General features: G+C 44.0%; 1 protein-coding gene across 2 annotated transcripts in view; it reads left to right on the forward strand.

The window, feature by feature from the left end:
• Positions 1-32: 32 nt before the first annotated feature.
• Positions 33-13,754, forward strand: part of SLC25A30 (solute carrier family 25 member 30) — a 38,588-nt gene continuing 24,866 nt past the window's right edge. The window contains exon 1 of one of the 2 annotated variants that reach the window (XM_045567253.1): positions 33-74. The gene's annotated coding sequence lies outside the window, so the exon portion shown is untranslated. The remainder of the gene's footprint in view (positions 75-13,754) is intronic. The other variant, XM_045567256.1, reaches the window with a different exon arrangement.

The following is a 13,754-nucleotide window of genomic DNA, read 5'->3' on the forward strand; positions in this document are numbered from 1 at the left end:
CTCACTACAACCTCAAACTCCTGGGTTCAAGCAATCCTTGTGCCTCAGCCTCCTGAGTAGCTGGGACTATTAAGGTTGGTGCAAAGTAATTGCGGTTTTGGACTGTGAGTTTTAAGTCATTATAACTAGGCTCAAACACATCTTTATTAATCAAAATAGGAACCATTACAATAAACACACTTTTGCCAATGAGAAATAAATTTGTTTATTCCTGTAGTGTAAAAATCCATGCTTCAGGATTCCACGAACTCTTGGAAAGCATTTTCTGCATCCTGTTGATTGTGGAAGCGTTTTCCTTGCAAAAAGTTGTTGAGATGCTTGAAGAAGTGGTAGTCAGTTGGCGAGAGGTCAGGTGAATATGGCGGATGAGGCAAAACTTCATAGCCCAATTCATTCAACTTTTGAAGCGTTGGTTGTGTGATGTGCAGTCAGGCGTTATCATGGAGAAGAATCGGGCTCTTTCTGTTGATAAATGCCAGCTGCAGGTGTTGCCATTTTTGGTGCAGCGCATCGATTTGCTGGCCCGCCAAATTCTGACTGGCAGATTCATAGGGTATTCCCTCCTCCCCAGGTGTGGAGCAGGACTAAGATGGGGGCAACGGAACCCACTTTTGTCCCTAGGAGACTGGAATCCCTCACTATCTACCTAATAAGTCTACCAGGGAAGTCCCCATATGACTGATTCTACCTTGATCTTTCTACTCAACTGTCAACCAGCACTTGGTGCACCAGCTGCAAAAGAACACAGAGGACTCTCTAGCCCACTGGACAAGCCACATGGGTACCATAAAGTCCAGAAAGTGACCTAGAACCCACATGCCCAGTAAGACTCAGGTCATGCAGCTCCCTAGATGTCCAATCAAAGTGGTTCTATGGTGATGTTTGAACCACAGAGAAGTCCCTATCCGGACACCATAAAACAAGACACAGACCATAAACAACCCCTCTTTTTGTGCCTTTCCTTTTGCTCTCCTTTTGCCGAGACAGTGGGTCCTGTCATCATCTGTGCCATATGTATCATGTTCTATAAACCTGTATCTTGCTCTTGCTCTATAATCCTATGTTTCTCTCCTCCATAAACCTCATTTTCATGCTTTCCTAACTTTGGTGCATCTGGTCATTCTTCGGCCACGAGCACACTAAGAACCAACATTTTAGACTGAAACCTGACAGACTCACTAAGAACTGGACCTTCAGAGCCACCCTTGGTAGGGGCTGCTGGAAGCATCTTCTGCAGATTAGTGTGCCCTGCAGTGACCTCAAACCACAAGACCCACTGACACTGCAAACATTCACTCTCTGCACTGCTGTTGGGGTTGTGGAGAAACGCAGCTGGGAGTTGTGTATGCTATTTCACATTTTAGTCCACACATTTTATGGAGGCTTAGCACGGGCAGGCCTGGTGTTGGGTGATGGAGATGCACATGTGAGCAAATGCGGCCCTGCCCAAAGGAGCCCACATTTCTGCACAGTGGGGCCGGGGTGACGCAGGTCCACACAACTGCAGTGCACAGAGATAGCAAAGCGGTGAGATACGGGATAATAGAGGGTCCCTCTGAAGCTTATCCCAACAATACAGTGACCAGTTACCATCCATAATCCCTACACATTTTCTGCTGTCAAGCCTGTGGAGTGTTACCGAAGAAATCTGGGCACACTAAAATAATTTTAAACCAAGAGGGCATAGGATGATATTAGGGTGTAAAATGCCACACGAGCCCCTGGCTGCCTGCCTCGTCCCCCATCACTCCAGTTCTAGCCACACTGGCCTCCTTGCAGCTCCCCAAACAACCCATGCACACTGGCCTCCGGACAATCCTGTTTCCTGGTGCCCACGCCTCGATTCTTACATGTATTGTTCCCTCTGTTCTTATCCCAGAGGTGTGCAAGCTTATGCTCTCATTTCATGCAGTTTCCTCTCAGACATGCCTTTCCCTGGCCAGCCCAGCCAACATGGTCCCACCCCTGTCATTCTCCTTTTCTTTACCCTGCTTTACTTTTCTTTATAACTTGTCTTACCTGATGTTATTTACTTGTATGTTTGTTCATTATCCTTCTTCTAAGTAGAGTGTAAAGTCCAAGAGGGAAAGGACTTTGATTTGTTTGTTGTTTGGATGTTTGGCCCCTCTAACTCTGCATTGTTAGAGGTGGGGCTTGGCGGGAGGTGTTTTGGTCATGGGGGCGGACCCCTCATGAATGGCTTGGTACCATTATCATGAAAGTGAGTGAGTTCTCACTCTATTAGTTCCCTCAAGAGCTGGTTGTTAAAAAGAGCCTGGCACCTCCCCTCCTTGCCTCTTCTCTTGCCATGTCATCTCTGCACATACGAGCTCCCCTTCACCTTCCACTATGAGTGGAAGCAGCCTGAGAATTTCACCAGATGCCCAATCGTCCAGCCAGTAGAATCGTGAGCCAAATAAACCCTTTTTCTTTGTAAACTATCCAGTCTTAGGTATTCCTTTCAAGCACCACAAATGGACTAAGACACTGGCATCACAATAAAATTAATGAATGCATATTGACCAAATGAAAGAACAAGCACATCATCTGTCTGGAAGAATATATATGTTTTTTACAACACAACCAAATCAATGCCTTACAACTAGGCTATTATTAACAATTTGTTCCTGTTCTACATATTTAAATTGGTTTAAATCAAGAATAAGATTTTATGAGAATAAAGCATTGAGGAAATGAGACCCAGACAATTGGGTAATCTGCTGGTATGCCTTCAGTTTCTTTCTAGGTGCCAAGTGAATTTCCTGTAAGTCACAAAATCAGGTCATAAAGGAGATTAAGTACGATATCAATTGAGTGTATGCAGCTCTGATTTCTATAATAATTAGAAGCCATAGAAAGTTATTGCTTCAGAGCCGTCTGGGGCCAGCCAGCACAAAGGGAAGGAGAAATTGGGTAAAATAAACAGCTTAGCCAGATAAAATCAGGGCATCTGACATCCAAATTGAGCAAATTCTCTAGGTAATTGCCAAGTCACTATTTCATGTTGGGATGACCAGGGACAATTGAACCCTCAAAAGCTTCATTTGTTTAAACAATGAGAAGATAGGATAGAATGTTTGTCCAATTAATATGAATTATGTTGTGAGCCTTTCATTTTTACATAAGGACCTGATACCGTGGTAGAAACTTATTGCTGAGAACTCTTTGAAAGGTGACTGGTTTGTCACACTTGGGGGTGAATGTATGGGTATGAAAGGTCTGTATGGGCTATGGGGGGCTGAATAATGGCCCGCAAAGATGTCCCTGTCCTAATTCCTGGAACCTGTGCATGTTAACTGGTGAAGTGAAAGACACTTTGCAGATGAGGTTAAGGATCTTTTTTTTTTTTTTTTTTGAGACAGCATCTCGCTCTGTTGCCCTGGCTAGAGTGCCGTGCGTGGCGTCAGCCTAGCTCACAGCAACCTCAAACTCCTGGGCTCAAGCGATCCTTCTGCCTTACCTCTAGAGTTGCTGGGACTACAGGCATGCGCCAGCATGCCCAGCTAATTTTTTCTATATATATTTTTAGCTGTCCAGCTAATTTCTTTCTATTTTTAGTAGACACGGGGTCTCGCTCTTGCTCAGGCTGGTCTCAAACTCCTGAGCTCAAACAATCTGCCCACCTCAGCCTCCCAGAGCGCTAGGATTACAAGTATGAGTCACCTCGCCCGGCCCAGACTCTCATTTTTCAAAGACCTTTCACTCGGATGTGGAGGTAGGTTAGGTAATCCAGGCAGGCCCAAGGCAATAGGCCAGTGGGTACAGGGCTTATAGCAGGGCAGGCCAGAGATGATGGGGCCTGATGGAGGGACGCATGGGAGGGGACACATGATGGAAGCAGAGCCATTGAGGAGAGGGATGCACCTGCAGAGATGGTGCTGGAGCTCTGACTTGGACATGAGGAACAGGATCAAAAGGAAGATGATGGGTTGAGGAAAGGGCTTTTGTGCTCAGCAGTAAAGGAAAAGAAGTAAAGAGGAAGGTATTCAAAGAAGTGCCAGAAGTCCATACTGGGCTGGGATGACCAAAAGATGCCATTCTTGTTCAGCTTAATTCCAGGCCTAATTCCAGAATTTTGTTATCCTGAATCACCCATGAAAAGGAATGGGAGTAATTAACACCATCGCCAGCCTTCAAAGTCTACTCTTCCGTGCTCTCGGTGCTGCCAGGCACCGTCCAGGTTCAGTGTGTGTTGAGTGGTTCTAATGGGCCTGCTGCCCCTTGAACGGACAGGTTGGGGCAGGGCTGGAGCAGGGGCCTGATGCCACCGCTTCTTGCTTTGTAAACTGGCCGATGTGATCTAGCTCCAGAAACTTCCTCAGATCAAACAATCTCATGAGAGTCTGATACATAAAAATTCAGAATATCATTTTATTTATGTTCAGGGAAAAATATGGAATAGATGGGAAATTTGTATTCACTGCTCAGAGCATTCTTTCCCAATAAACAAAGTTACACGGGATGTTGAATGATCATCAGGGCTCTTGATAAAGCCATCTCCTGAGCCTAAATTTCCATGTCTGCAAAATGGGGGTCATAATTTCCATCTCCCATGGGTTGTTATAAGGATTAAACAACATAAAGTATGTAAAACACTTAGCATACATTTTTATACATATATATGTATGTATATACACCATGGACCCAAGAATTGCTGAAATGCATTTTAAACTTAGTATTATAATTTTATAATTTTAATAATATGAATAAGTATATCAGTTAACTAATTCAGTTAACAATCAGACCTGATTAGTTCACAAGTCAGAAAAATTGGACCCTTACCAAAGTTAATTCTGATGTATGTAACAAAAGCAACACATAAGAAAAGACGTGTAAGTCCATCAAAGCTGTTCTATAAAATCCTCCTTGCGTTAACATTTTGCTTGGGATAGTGGTTGTATTCTTGGTATCGAGCCTTTAGAGTTGTATGATTTCACGTTGTTTTCTGCTAAGTCCCTGGAAAACTTTGAAAGAATAGCCTTTTCTGCTGAATTCCACAGTAGCTTTTGCGCTTTACTGCCTTTGTCAGCTCTAACTACTCATGTCGGGTCACCTCCCAATTAATAGTGCCCCATGATTCAGTTTACAGTACAAAGTAGTTATTTGGCCTCAGGACTTTTTCAATTTGGAAGCATTACTCTGTGGTTTCTTTGGTTATCCGGAATGTTTTCCCAGGGAAACTTAATTCCATTTAATTGCCCTCCCTGAGTCTTGCTGTTATCTCTTGATTGGTCTGGGTTTTTCTAGAGAGGAGAAGTTTTCCTAGAGGGCAGTGTTTAAGGTCAGAGGATAAACAGGCACAGAATCAGGATGAGTGTGGAGGAAGCTGAGGGAAAGGAAACCATTTGGCAAAATTCTAGATTCTCCATCAAACAAGTATTATTGTTATTATTATTATTATTATTATTATTGTGACAAAGTCTTACTCTGTTTTCCGGGCTAGAGTGAGTGCCATGGCTTCAGCCTTGCTCACAGCAACCTCAAACCCTGGGCTCAAGCTATCCTCCTGCCTCAGCCTCCCGAGTAGCTGGGACTACAGGCATGAGCCACCATGCCCGGCTAATTTTTTCTATATATATTTTTAGCTGTCCAAATCATTTCTTTCTATTTTTAGTAGAGACGGGGGTCTCGCTCTTGCTCAGGCTGGTCTCGAACTCCTGAGCTCAAACGATCCGCCCGCCTCGGCCTCCCGTAGTGCTGGGATTACAGGTGTGAGCCACTGCGCCCGGCCTAAACAAGTATTATTGATCAACTATTGTGTACAAAATACTGTGCTTACTGATGCTAAAGAGAAGCATCAAGATGTGATATAGACACCAGATTTGGGAGATGAGATATAAACATATATAAAGTTAAATGATACAAGAGAAGTACCAAGATAGGTTGATTGTTGATATTATTTGCTGAAGTAATAGCATTAACAAAACCTTTTGTGGAGTCAGCTTCACTCACTCCTAACAGACTTGGTCCTGGGCATCTAGGCCCCAGGTTTCTTGGTGAATAAACCATTTGGTGAGGCTTCCTAGAGGATGGGAAGTTTGACCGGGCCTTCAATTTCAATTTAAAGGAGGAAAGAGGGAAATGATGGTGTGAAAAATCCAAGATGGATTGAGGGGATTGTGAGTGAATCATTTGAATCTTCCAAACAGATCTGCTGGATCTGAGGCCTTTTCATAGCCAAAATGAAAGAAAACTGTTAAGAGGTTTAATTTTTAACAGAGCAGCTCTGAGCTCTCCAAAGTAAGGTCAATTGCTTTCACTGGTTTGAAAAGGTCTCTGTTGAGCTGGGATCTGGCACAACATGCAGGATAAAGCTCTGGGACTAGCTTGGGGCACAATAGGAAACGCTGAGAGCAGTGTGGGAATGAAGCCCCTCTGTCTGAAGCCAGCCCCTCCGCAGCTGTGTAGATCAACAACCGCGGGGCCTGTGCCAGCGATGGGTCACGCTCACAGACACCCTGGGTTCCCACTGGGGGTGTCAATGGCCCTGCTGAGCCGGGCTGGCTCTTCCTATTACAGCCAAGACTCCAGGAGCTGTGGGATCCGTTAGGGGTGGTAAGCCCCTGTGATAGACCTTGTCCCCTCTACCACTGTGGCTGGTGGGATTTGTTTCCCTGGGGCTCAGTACGATGCACATTGGCTTTGAGAAGGCTGGAGGAGAGAGGGCGGGGATAGCACTAGTGGGAAAGAAATCCCAAATCTGGAGGAAGAAGGAAACTTAGAGGTCACCTGGCTCCCCAGCACACAGAATCACCGGCTTGTGAAGTGCCAGAGCTGGGCCTCATCTCTACTGCGCTTCGTCATCTTTCAAGGAAACATGTTGTCATTCAGCTCCTATCCTACTGTGCACCATGAACTGTCCTAGGTAATCTCCTCTTCAATGTGTCTCTGATGCTGTAATTTGCCTTTTTCTTCTTCTCCAAATCGTCCCTTTATCTTCCTTTTGTCCTTCACTTATTTCTCAGAAGAAAAGGTAATGTTCTTCATTCCCAAGTTTATCTTACTTGTCCTGTCTTAGTCAGCAGTCAGGCTGCTCTAGCAAATTGCCACAGACTGAGTGGCTTAAACAACACTTATTTCTCACAGTTCTGGATGCTGCAAGTCCAAGATCAAGGCACAGGCAGATTCGTGTCTGGCGAAGGCTCACACTCTCCTTCCAAGTTGATGCCTTTTTGCTGTATCCTCACATGGTAGAAAAGATGGAAGGGCTAAAAGGACTAGGGTACTCCCTTCAACTTCTTTTATAAGAGTACTAATCCCATTTGTGAGGACTGAGCACTCATGGCTTAATCACGTCCCCAAAGGCCCTACCTGTTAGTAGCATTACATTGGATACTAGGTTTCTACATATGAATTTTGGAAGGATGCGTGCATTTAAACCATAGCACCTCCCCAAGGCCCACCTCCTAATGCCATCACATTGGGGATTAGGAATTCAACATGTGACTCTGGCAGGGGGGACACAAACATTCAATCTATAGCAGTCCTTTTGGCACGTCGTGTGTTGGCTTTGGAGGCACTGCCCTGTCCCTGCTGTCTGGCTCATGCCCTCCACGCTGGCACCTCCTGAGATGGGTCCTCACCCGGTGCTCATCTCGCTGCCCCTGGGAGCCCTTATCCAGAGCCACGGATTCAGCTACCACTTGCATAACTTCAATATTCCACGTTTGTTTCTGGCTTGTACTTATTTCCTGAGCTCTAGACCCATATAGGATATTGACTGCTAGACACATCCACTTAAATAGACACCTTAGACCAGGATATCTCAAATAGAACCATCAACTTTGCTTCTAAATTTCCCCTTTTCCCACAGTCTCTGCTCTGTGAGTGGCACCACCAGACATCTTTTGCCACAGGCCAGGAACCCAGGTGCAATGACTTCTCCTCCACCTCCATGGCAGATAGGCAAGTTCTGTGGATTAGACATCGTCTCTCTTGCATCTGCCCTCCCCATTCCCACTGTCACTGTCCTAATTTAGGTCTTCCACGGAGGGACCTACTTTCATTCTTCAAGACTCAGTCAGCTCAAGTATCATCTCTCCCAGGAAGCCTTCCAGGAACCTGTTCAGGTCATTATGTAATTTCTGAGTTTTTGTTTTTTTTTTCTCTTCTGTTAGGCTGTAAATCTCTAAAGGCAAAGGCATTTTTTTTCCTCTTTGTCCCCAGCATGGCACTTAATCGGTGGTTGTTAAATGCATGAATGCACAAGAAAATAAATGGAAAAAGTGAGAAAATAATATTTTTTTCCCCACAGCTGCATGTAAGATTCAAGGTCAGATGTGAAATGTTTCCATTTTTACCTACTGCTCTCCACAGGTTTAATCAGTTTTTTTCTGGGCATATTTTCTATTTCATTCTCTACTAAACCCAAGGGGAGGTAAGACTCAAGATTCAGGGTACACACTGGGAGCTAGAAATTCAGTTCTAGTTTCCTAGGCCAGAGAATTGGGTGAATATGGATATTTAAAGGAAGTTGAATTTATAAACTACAGTAGTCAGACAAAATTAGCGATCAGAAATACCATTGTCCTAGACAATAGAATCTCTTTACGTCCTTCCCGGGGGTGGCTGTGGAAACACCACAGTTAGACAATTTACCTTCCTTCCTGTTCTCACTGGTTAGTTTGCTGTGATGATTCATTTTAAGGTGAAGTGTTAGTGGGTGAGAGCAGGTAATAAGATGTAAAGTTGGAGATATTCATCTCAGGCAAGTCCTGATGGTGTTCCCATAATGTTCTCACAGAAAACAAGGACAGAAAACCGGCCGGGCGCGGTGGCTCACGCCTATAATCCTAGCACTCTGGGAGGCCGAGGCAGGTGAATGGTTTGAGCTCAGGAGTTCGAGACCAGCCTGAGCAAGAGCGAGACCCCGTCTCTAATAAAAATAGAAAGAAATTAGCTGGACAACTAAAAATATATAGAGAAATATTAGCGGGGCATGGTGGCGCATGCCTGTAGTCCCAGCTACTCGGGAGGCTGAGGCAGAAGGATCGCTTGAGCCCAGGAGTTTGAGGTTGCTGTGAGCTAGGCTGACGCCACGGCACTCTAGCCTGGGCAAAAGAGTGAGACTCTGTCTCAAAAAAAAAAAAAGGACAGAAAACAATTCTCAGCTGAATTTTGTAAATTTCCAGATTGGCTTTACTGCTTATAATTTACCTAACATTTGTTAAGCACTCACTCACGTCACGCTGCATATGATAGAGTCAGGACGGGAAAGGCAATCTGCCCATCCTGTCAAGGTTTTCTTTTTACCATAAATGAAAAGAGGACAAGGAACACCACACACAAACGACTCTGTCAAATCATCTTGAGTGTTTAATTTTTTAGTGATCTCTGATTAAAGGAAATGTATTTAGGGAAAGGGTCATCCTGTTTATTTACATAGGACATTTCATTAAATTTGGGATATAGACACAGTGTCGCAGTGCAGAGAGCACTCTCTTGACTAGATCAATAAGCCCCAGCCAAGGTCCAGTGATCCCTTTTTAGGTAAGTAGGTGAAAGAGTGATGGTGGTGCTGTGGGTACCTGTGGCTGTAGAATTTTTCCCAGGCTCTTGGAAAATCAAATTAAGGACAAGAATTCCTGGTTATATAAAGACCTCTATCAATTCAAAAACCCTCCTGTGGTGTCCATAGAGCAAGTTTGGCATTTGTGCACTGTAAGAGGAATGCATGTCCATGTGACTCGGACCATCAAGTGAGAACCGGCCTTGACCTGTGGGGAAGGACGTGGTGAGGACAGAAACCCAGCAGGACACTGTTATCAGCTCTGACATAGGCATGGGGTTGACGTGTGCCTGCTGCCTGAGCTGCCCTTCTGCAGAGGAATTTGACAGTTAACCGGCATTAGTTGAGTGTTCTATTCAGAGCTCCCGTTATATGGGCTAGCTAAGTATGAGTTCTTTAGGTCATAAATATATTGGGCATTTTTGGAAGATGTTTACTATATGTGTGGCTATGCATTTCTCTAAGAACCATCCCCTAGTAATTTTTCCCCCATTTGGGAATGACTCTAATATTTAATAATTTTTTTACATGATGTCCGTATTAGATTATGCACAGGGTCTTTTTCTTTTTCTTTTTTAAATACCTATAGTGCTTTAAATTTTTTTACAGTTTTATTGAGATATAATTGATACACAAAAAACTGGACATATTTAATGTATACAGTTTGATGAGTTTGGACATAATGTACATACCTGTGATATCATCGCCACAGTCAAGGTAGCAAACTATCCATCACCTCCAAAAGTTTCCTTGGGCCCCTTTGCTTGTCTTTTTTTCTTTTGTGGTAAGAACACTTAGCATGAGATCTACCCTCTTAACCATGTTTTAGGTACACAGCACCATATTGTTAACTACAGGCACTATGCTGTACATCAGATATTTATAATTTAATCATCTTGTATAATTGTGACTTTTTACCCATTGAACAATAACTGCCTCATTTCACATTTCCCTTATTCCCCGGCAACCGCAATTCTACTTTCTGCTTCTGTAAGTTTATTTTAGACGCCTCACATAAGTGACATCGTGCAGTATTTGTCCTTCTGTGATTGACTTATTTCACTTAGCATAATGAAATAAGAATGGACGTAGGTCCATCCATATTGTCACAAATCATCCCCTACCAATATTATATAGGGCTGCACTGATTCTATTATATAATAGCTCCCTTTCCCATGAGCGATGACGAAGTGTGCTCAACTGTGTGTGTGACTAGGGTCTTCGTAGTCTTACTGCATGAAATTATGTACAATAGCCCACATATATAAGAGGAGACACATTCAAATAGAGAGCGTTTCCTTTTGGGCATGCCTGCAGAGCTTGAGCACTGGGTCCCCTGCGTGCCTCTCCTTAACAAAACCTAAAGTGATTTTTGAAATGTGAGGTTGTATGAGAAATAGTTGGAGTGACTAAATCCTACCATGGAATGAATAACGTGCAATTTGCTAAAAAGTTTACTTAAGGAAATTATAAATCTATGATGCATATTTTGTTATTAGTTTTCCATATAGGGTGTTATCAGTTAGGGAAAATCTACCTAAAAACACACCGTTAAGTGGTATTTTTCTCAGGGAACAAGATCCCTGGAGGCAGGAAGTTTGTAGAGGAGGCAGTGAAACAATGGCTGGTCCTAGTCCCTGGCTCCAGGACATCTGCTGAGCCCTATTAAACTGGCCATTTTTTTTTTTGTATAACAGCTGTTTCATTATTTACAAAAAGTTATGCATTTTTTTTCTTTTTTTGAGGCAGAGTCTCACTCTGTTCCCCGGGCTAGAGTGCTGTGGCATCAGCCTAGCTCACAGCAACCTTAAACTCCTGGGCTCAGGTGATCCTTCTGCCTCAGCCTCCTGAGTAGCTGGGACTACAGGCATGCACCACCATGCCCGGCTAATTTTTTGTATATATTTTAGTTGTTTGGCTAATTTCTTTCTATTTTTAGTAGAGACGGGGGTCTTGCTCTTGCTCAGGCTGCTCTCGAACTCCTGAGCTCAAACGATCCGCCCGCCTTGGCCTCCCAGAGTGCTAGGATTACATGCGTGAGCCACCATGCCCGGCCAGTTATTCATCTTTCTATCTTCATTTGCTCAATGTTAAAGCCCTAAAAGCTTTCTGCTTTGACTATCTAGAATGCCAGAAAACCATAACAAATAAATTTAAAAAACAAAAAAGCTCACATATTTTCATTGCTCCCATGGTATGTGTTCCTATATGTTTTTTTCATTTAAAAAAAAATCAAGATGAAATTTGCATGAGATAAAATTTAACCATTGTAAGGTGTACGAGTTGGTGGCAGGTAGTGCACTTACAATGTTGTGCAACCATCGCCTCTATCCAGTTCCAAACAATATGTTCTTGAACAAGTGTGTATGAATGTCAGCGATAACCTTGTCCTTTGTACTGAAAAGACTCTGTCAAGCTGCCTGCCACGCTGACCCCAGGAGCAACAGGTTTATGACTCCTTTATAGACTCTGTGTAAGGAAAAGGTCTCTTCCTGAGCAAATGTTATCAGGCAATTCTCCCAGTTCTCAGAAACCTCTTGCTCTGCCATGCTCAAACGTCCCTCCGCTGCAGAGGATGCAGTGAAAAGATGTTTGTTTGATAAGCATTTATTGTTAACCATTTTATGGCAGTTTAGTGGACAGTTACATTCACACAAAAGCAAACAAATGGTGACCAAACGGAATCAGTGTCAAGGTCACGGGTGGTGGCTGCACCTGACATAAAATTAGAAGCTCTCCTCTGATTCACCCATTGGGAGAGGAATTTTCCAGGTTATGGCCTGAAGATGAGTTATCTGAGGGCCAGCTGCCATTCAGCTGGAACGACAAGGCCCTCTTCCTGTCCTTGGCACTGTCCCAGAATGGCTCACTGGATCTTCATTCCAATCCGGCGAGGGAGGCAGGGCAGGTGTTGCCAGCATACAAGACGAGGAAACGGGGCTCCGAGAGCGTTGCCTGCAGTCTAACAGTGGCAGCTTCCCCCTTCGCACACCTTCTCTAATCCACAGACATAAAAAGTAGGGCTCTTTTATTACAGAACAGCTCAGAAAGAGGATGGTTTGACTGCACTTTTACAACCAGTATTTTCGAAACTGTGGATTTTTAATTCAGTGGGTTATGAACAAAAAATGAAATAGAGGCCTGGCGAGGTGGCTCACGCCTGTAATCCTAGCACTCTGGAAGGCCAAGGTGGGTGGATCCTTTGAGCTCAGGAGTTCGAGACCAGCCTGAGCAAGAGCGAGACCTCATCTCTACTAAAAAAAAGAAAGAAAGTAGCTGGACAACTAAAAATATAAAGAAAAAATTAGCTGGGCATGGTGGTGCATGCCTGTAGTCCCAGCTACTCGGGAGGCTGAGGCAGAAGGATTGCTTGAGCCCAGGAGCTACAGGTTGCTGTGAGCTAGGCTGACGCCACGGCACTCTAGCCCGGGCAACAGAGTGAGACTCTGTCTCAAAAAAAAAAAAAAAAGAAATAGAATAGAATAATAAGTAGCAGGGTGCATTATGGACACAGAAAATATTCCTTCCTGAAATGTTTGCTTCAATTGTGTGTGTGTGTGTGTGTGTGTGTGTGTGTGTGTGTGTGTGTGTGTGTGTACTGGGTCCTGATGTAAAATGTGTTTCTTAATTTGGGTTACAGTTTAACGAGTTTAAAACCATGGACATAAATGCCTGTGGCCGGGTCAGAACCACTCAGACTTTTCTTCATTGCCAGCTTCACGCCTCAGCCAGCTTCCCTGACCCTTCAAATATGACCAGGACGGTCATGTCATGGGCGTGCTCAGAGTCCTCCTGCTGGGGTCATGTCCACTCTTTGTCAGAGGCAAAAGTTGAGCATGACAATCCGTTCCTAGGGCAAGTTCCAAGAACTGAGAACACAGCCCTCATGGGGTTGTACACCTTTTCAACTTTCCAGCTGTTAAAACAGTGTCAGTTCTGGCTTTGCTGTCTCCAGTTATTCCCTGAATGCCCTAAAGCATTCCAGGGCATTTCTGCAGCCACAGGCCTGGGCACTGACCTCCCTTACTCTCCTAAGAGCTGTGCTGCCAAACACTCTGGCTAAAATTACCCCATGGCGGCCACCTGTTTAGTTCCTTTTATACTTGTGCCTCTTAGCAGCAGACACCCCAGATCATTTGCAGTTCCCCAAATTCTTTTTTGTGGAAAAAACCATTGATTCCATTTGTTGGAGGTTGCAATTTGCCTTTTAAATTTTTGCTTCTGATACACTTAAGTCTGATAGTTT

The sequence above is a fragment of the Lemur catta genome, chromosome 13 (genome assembly GCF_020740605.2).
Source record: "Lemur catta isolate mLemCat1 chromosome 13, mLemCat1.pri, whole genome shotgun sequence".
Classification (NCBI taxonomy): Eukaryota; Metazoa; Chordata; class Mammalia; order Primates; family Lemuridae; genus Lemur; species Lemur catta.